The 6,502-nt window shown below is 41.2% G+C and overlaps 1 long non-coding RNA gene across 1 annotated transcript; it reads right to left on the bottom strand.

Annotated features, from left to right (window-relative positions):
* Window positions 1–201: 201 nt before the first annotated feature.
* Window positions 202–6,421, bottom strand: LOC120410237. The gene is made up of 2 exons (XR_005602226.1): window positions 6,292–6,421; window positions 202–5,060 (listed from the first exon to the last, which is right to left on the bottom strand). It is a non-coding gene; the product is annotated as an uncharacterized LOC120410237 (long non-coding RNA).
* Window positions 6,422–6,502: the final 81 nt, after the last annotated feature.

The raw sequence follows: 6,502 nt of genomic DNA, 5'->3' as shown, positions 1-6,502 counted from the left end.
GGGCAGCCGAACTCCTCGCCTGACATCAGTCTTCAAGAGTCGTATCATCCATATAACCCTTTCTCACAGGTCAAGCCCTCCGGCCCTCCGTTCTTCTGTTCCCTCTAGCTCTCTGGGTGGCTCGCGATTTCTTTAAACATCACGACAAATAAGCGCACCTTGCTAATGCCTTGTGGCATGGAAACACTACTTGGCCCGTTTAAAAAAAGGATCAGGTTTCTATTTACACAGTGGGGCACAGCACTCAGCATTCCCCGCAGGGCACCTGCTGACCCCTCGGCCAGTGGTGCCTCAGCGCAGGTTGCCAGGCAGACACTACCCCCCAGCTGTGCATTTCTGGCCATGCCTGCAGAGCTCTGCTCTGGTCCCTCTGTGCCTTGTGCATGCTTCAACTCAGGCAGGTCTCCAGCACAAATCATCAACGTCAGTCTGAACTCCACACCTAACTTTCCACGTGTTCACAGGCTGGTGTTGCCTTATCGAGTAGTGGGAAAATCCTATGGAAGAATGAAAATAAGTAAAGGCTCAGGACAAAGCACCACGGGTGTACCACATCCATCCTTTTACTTTGAAACTTAATCATGTGAACCACTTTCCCATCTATGTCACCCTGGCTTCCCTGTGAGACCTTCTTCTGAGGCACTATTAAAAGCTTTGCTAAGTGGACATCTATGACAGGATAACAGGTCTTCTGGGTAGAGGAGAAGAATCAGATGTTAGAGAAGATTCAACTGGTCTGATGTGCTTTTTTTGTTAAATCTGTACTGGCTCCTACAGACTTATACTGTCACCTACCTGTTACAGCCTACAGTGCTTTGCTGTTGTTCTAGGGCCTTTGTAATTTCTGAAATTTAGACTGCCCATCTATAATTTTGCAGGTGTCCACAGCCTTTTTTTCCCCTAAAGTTAGCTGCTTTGAATCTTATTATACTTCACTTCTCTGTGAATTCTTAAAGTTAATAGCAAATCAATCTTAACCCGTAAGGCTTGAAGTAATTTTCCTGACATGAAGCAACATCATGCTGTGCTCCTCTACCATTTATCTGAAGAGTTAGAACAATGTCAGAGCCAATCAATCTTACATTAGGCACAAAGAACAAACAGTAAACACTAAAATCACAATAACACATTTTGCTTCAGCTAAGTAAAGATTTAATGAAGGAGGAAAATAAATATAATCCATGGGAAACATATTGAGACCACCTTTATTCTTACTTGCTTTTTAGTATTCCATCTAGGCTAACAGCATAAAGTGATACTTGTACTGACAATTGTGTAGTAGCTACTGCTAGACTGAAAGTCAAATGCAGGTATGCAAATAATCTAAATATTTACCTTTTGCTCTATACTCCTTCATATGGATCATACAAACAAAGGCAGCACTGGAACACAAGAATTGTTCCAATTTCTGCTTGTTCTTTTCTAATATGAAAGCCGTATTTTTCCTCAAAATATAACATCTCTCACAGGCACAAAAGAGATCATTCAAACCTGCATTTAAACAACAAGAACTTATCTGATTACCAAATTATTATAAATTTGGCCAATAGCTACCTTTGCTGTAGCTATGATAAGTGGGAAATGTATTTCTGGTAATCAAGTTAGCTTAAAAAAGCATACAGTTTAATGGCTGCAAGTCTGTTTTACACGGTCAGTTTATAGCACAGGTTGTACATTTTCTTAGACTAGATAGAGCCTAAAGATACTAATACACTATAAACACAAACTGATTAACAGGGAGCTAGCATTACACAAGCAATAAAAGTAAGTATGAGAAAAAGGAAACAAGAATATTTAGGCCACAGTCTTAACAGTCATTGGAAGAATGACCTTTAAGAAGACAGGTACATCATCTGTGACAAATGTTTTATTTGGAAGCATAACCTTTAAGAAGACAGGTACATCATCTGTGACAAATGTTTTATTTTGTTTAAAGAGAGACAAAAACATTACAGAAAACTAAATTATATAATACACACAACAGCAAATGTAACAACTTCAGAAGAGGTTGTTAAACCCCGCATATGGATGAAGAAGGACAATTTCTAACTAAGGCTTGCAAACAAAAAGTCATTGAATTACAGTGATATTCACAGACAAAACAAACACTGTTTTCCTAGGGCTTGTATCAGATCACCTGGGGAATTGTAGGTGTGGAGGCCTGAAAAACAGTAAAATTGTTCACATGGAACATGATTACCTATGAATGAAGAAAGGTTATATAAGGTTTAATAATGGAGAGATATAATTAATACAAATTACAGAATTGGGTGAGACTTCTTCAAGGCTTAGTAATACCTGATTTGATTGCCAACATGCTACACAATATATCAACTGTATTGAGCATGTGGAGAGTTTAATATTATTTAATACTATCAGTGACATAGTAAAAAAATTGTTGATTAATTGCATATTGATATTAAAGGAGAAATCACCTGCGCCTCAGATAAACGTAGAGCAAATTCTAGCCTTTGAACAGCCTGACCAGTTGGCCAGTAATATTCTACACCCTGTGTTGTCCACATACAGTAAGTTAAACAAGGACTTACACACACAGAGTACTGGTATATTCTCAGCTGAGGACAGGGTTCTCCTTCAGTCAAGGTTCAAGGGTAATTATGTCACTGTTGAAAAGAGATAATGCTATAAAGTAACTACCGTATTGTTAAAAATTAAGGACTCAATGCATATAACAGGATTAAAACCAGAACTGCTTTCAACTAACCAGGAAAATACACAGAATAAAAGAGTTCTTTTCTTTTTAGGCATGTGTGCCAGATCACTGTCCGACGTAGACACAGATGGTAGCACTTTTACATCTTTTTATATTAAAAAATTAACAGTAACATAGGGGGATGTATGCATTTGTGTGATTAGCTCAGAGTCAAGCTAGTAATTTTCCACACAGTTACCTATTTTCAGTTAAGGCGTGCAGCTGGATGACATCCTTTACATAACAAGAAAAGAAACAATGAATGGGAAAATTGGAACCACACAGACTTGACAGGACTGACTGAAGTCAACAGGAAATATCTCTTTGGCCTCATTATCTTTTAACTTAATTATTTTATTAATTTAATTTTATTCATTCAGAATTTTTATACTGGGAAGAGCCAATAGACAATCTTTCTTTCATATACGTCTTGTCATGAAATTGCCGCTATTTATTTTGGAGTGGAAATAACAATAATAAGTTATGCTTTATTTCCAGCCCGAGGCCAATTTGCTACAAAGCTCTATTATCTATTATACACAATTACAATTTGAATTTAGTCCAGAATTTTATCTATGTGGAAAAGACATGCTTCCATTAGAAGCCTACCAAGATTGTACTTAAGAGTTTCACACTTACTGTCTCTCAGCTTTCAGGCCATACATAAAATACAGGTTTTAGTCTAAATTATTTTTAACCTACCTACTTTGAAGATCACTTTCCCTGTACTGTACATTTATGTCACATATCCTGAAGAGGGATCTCTACACTGCTACTTCATAAGCTTTCTTCATGAGACTATTTGCATAATTTCCACACTTACTCTAAATTATACTTAGGCTCATTTGGTCTTTTAGACAACACCTGTTTTTCCACTAGGGCAGATGAAGAAGGCAGGACCAAAAGCACCAATTCTCTATGAGCAATTAAAGTTTCATAGGGAAGAAATCTTAGTTGCAGGACTAGACTGAGAAAGGAATTTCACTGTAAGTCCTCTCTACTTTTGCTAAGGGTGTCCTATTAAAAATATCTTTAAAACACTGAAGAGATATCCAAAACAGTTTATGACTGTAATTTTAGCTAGTATAAATGGACATAGAGAGGGGTCAGAGTATAACAACACAATCTGATTTGAATAAACATCAGTGTGTCCTGGTTTTGGCTGGAATAAAGCTAATTTCTTCTCTGTAGCTGTCACAGTGCTGTGTTGCGGATTCAGTATGAGAATAATGTTGGTAACGCTCTCATGTCTTGGTTGTTGCCAAGTCGTGTTTATCCTAAATCAGGGACTTTCTTGTGTCTCATGCTCTGCCAGTGAGGAGGTGCAGGGAAAAAAAGCTGGGAGGGAGCATAGCTGGGGCAGGTGACTGGAACTGGCCAAAGGGATATTCCACACCACGGAACGTCATGCCCAGAATATAAATTGGGCATTTATATTACCAGTTACCCAGAAGGGCCTGATCGGGCCTTGGAGCAGGGTCTGGCATTGGTTAGCACGTGGTGAGCAATTGTATTGTACATAACTTATCTTTTTTTTTTTTAATCAATACTATCATTATTTACTAATGTTATTATTATTATTGACTTTGTTTCAGTTATTAAAGTGTTCTTATTTAAACCGTCAAGTTTTACCTTTCATTCTCCTCCTCGTTCCACCGGGGTGGGTGGAGGGGAGGGAATGGCTGCCTGATGCTTAGTTGCCGGCTGGGGTTAAACCAGGACACACCAGTGGCTTTGAATAGCTGCTAAATAAGCTTACAATGGATAAAATAGGTGTACAGTAGGTGCGACCTCTATTGCATACCTCTGCTGCAATAGCTATGTTAAATGCATGAGGAGGTGTGATCTCTCATCACACTACAGAAACAGAAGTGCTTGTTTTAGATCCAGCTTTAGCAGACCACCAGAGCCTTGCTGGCACCGTCTACCTTGCTTCCCCAGGACTGCCCCTGTGTATACTAGGCAAGATTTACAGGAAAAGGTGGGACTTATTAGAGCAGCTAAATACATATCAGGCCAGCATTAGCTAAATATATACTACATTAGGATAACAAACTCTCTGTTCTCTCTGTCGGGACCCGAAAAAAGAGTAAATTGTCTGAAACTGTATAATTCTATAGCATTCACCCCTACATGATACAACCTCTTAATCCCCCAGGTGCTTCAGAAAGGAAGGAGACAGATTGTGAAGGGGCACTCACCCAGCAGTCCTTCTGTCAGACACCATGAGATGAGCCTCTCTGATGCACTGGCAATAGCAACAGGGTGGAATTCAGATTTAACACCTCACCATTTATCCTGTCCTCTTTCTGTCCAGCTTGGTCTTCACTTTTACATGTACTAGGAACTGGAAAAAACCCAGACTGCCTCAAACTAGAATCCCATGAGGACATTTTTTACAGGAGTTAACATACTGTGTTAAAATTAGGCACCCACACAGTTCTAAATCCAAACAGTTGATTGAGGTGAAAACTACCAAATGCCTTGCTCCAACCAGGATGAGTTAACTTGAGAGACAGTTCCATGTCTAAACTGAGGCCAGAAGCGTGGGTGTACTTGATGTAGGCACACAGGTTTTAAACTGGGTAGCTCAGGTAGGGGTAAGAGCATCTCTATAGCAGCACAGACCTCCCTGGAAACCAGCAGATGAATGTCAGTCTACCCAAATTCCTGACAGATTTTGTTGATTCCCTGTTGATTCTGCTGACCATATGAAGCAGTGTGCTGCCACTTCTTAACAGAAATTTTAACCAAAGCTAACTAGTTTAAAGTTACTGCTGATACTTCTTCAATTCCATCTTTGGGTTCAGATATAACCTTAGTTAACTCATCTGGCCATGTCTTTCTACCTTTTTATGTCAGGAGAGTTCTGTGACTTTCCAGCTGTGAGATACCACCTTTTATAAATGGCAAGCAGTGGCAAAACCAAAATCAGGCATTAAATGTAGCACAGTGTTTTTGTCTTATTTTTTTCCCCCTCATAACTCTGAAAAATAGGACACAGAAAAATAGATACACGTGAAGAAAGCATATTACCAGAACTTCAAACAGCGGGGGGATCTTTTGGGGCTGGGGGGGATTTGTTGGTTAGTTGGTTTTTGTGGGTTTGGTTTTGTTTTTTTGGTTTTTTGGTTTTTTTGTGTTTGTTTGGTTGCTTGGGTTTTTTGGTTTTGGGGTTTTTTTGTTTGTTTTTAAATTTGTTTTAGTTTTGGTTGGGTTTTTTTTTCCTCCTAGCAAGGAATTCAAGCAACTAGCATATCCACGACTTTCCCATAAGGAAATCTACCAAGGAAAAAAAAAATCGCCTTAGAACCCCAAATCTACAGTTTTATAACAGAAGTTCAACCTTATCCAGCATTTACATCCTGCGAGGCGAGTCCTGTGTCCGGCGAGGCGGGGCCACAGAACTCCGCGGCAGGTGAGCGGCGGCCAGCGGGCTCCAAAGGGAGCTCCCGAAGGAGGGAGAGCTGCCGGAGGGTGACCTGGCCCTGGGGGACGGAGGATTTTGACACCCGAAATCTCTGCCTCTCAGGACGGCACTCTACCCACTGTACTCAAATTACGAGGCGTCTAATTACCTTTTGTCTTGGCAGGCACCGCCAGGGACGCGGAACGCGGCCACCAGGAAGCGGGCGGGCAGCAACACAGCCCCTCCGCGGGTGCCGCCCGGGGCCGCCTTTCGCGCCGCAGCCCCGTCCGCCTCCGCCGGGCGCGGCCCCCCCGCCGCGGCGAGTGTCGCCCCGGCTCTCCGCCCAGCCACCCACCCCCTCCGCCGCCTCCGCCTCCTCC

The sequence above is a fragment of the Corvus cornix genome, chromosome 6 (genome assembly GCF_000738735.6).
Source record: "Corvus cornix cornix isolate S_Up_H32 chromosome 6, ASM73873v5, whole genome shotgun sequence".
Lineage (NCBI taxonomy): Eukaryota > Metazoa > Chordata > Aves > Passeriformes > Corvidae > Corvus > Corvus cornix.
The sequence above is the reverse complement of the archived record's forward strand: the minus strand, read 5'-3'. Positions and strand labels throughout refer to the sequence as shown.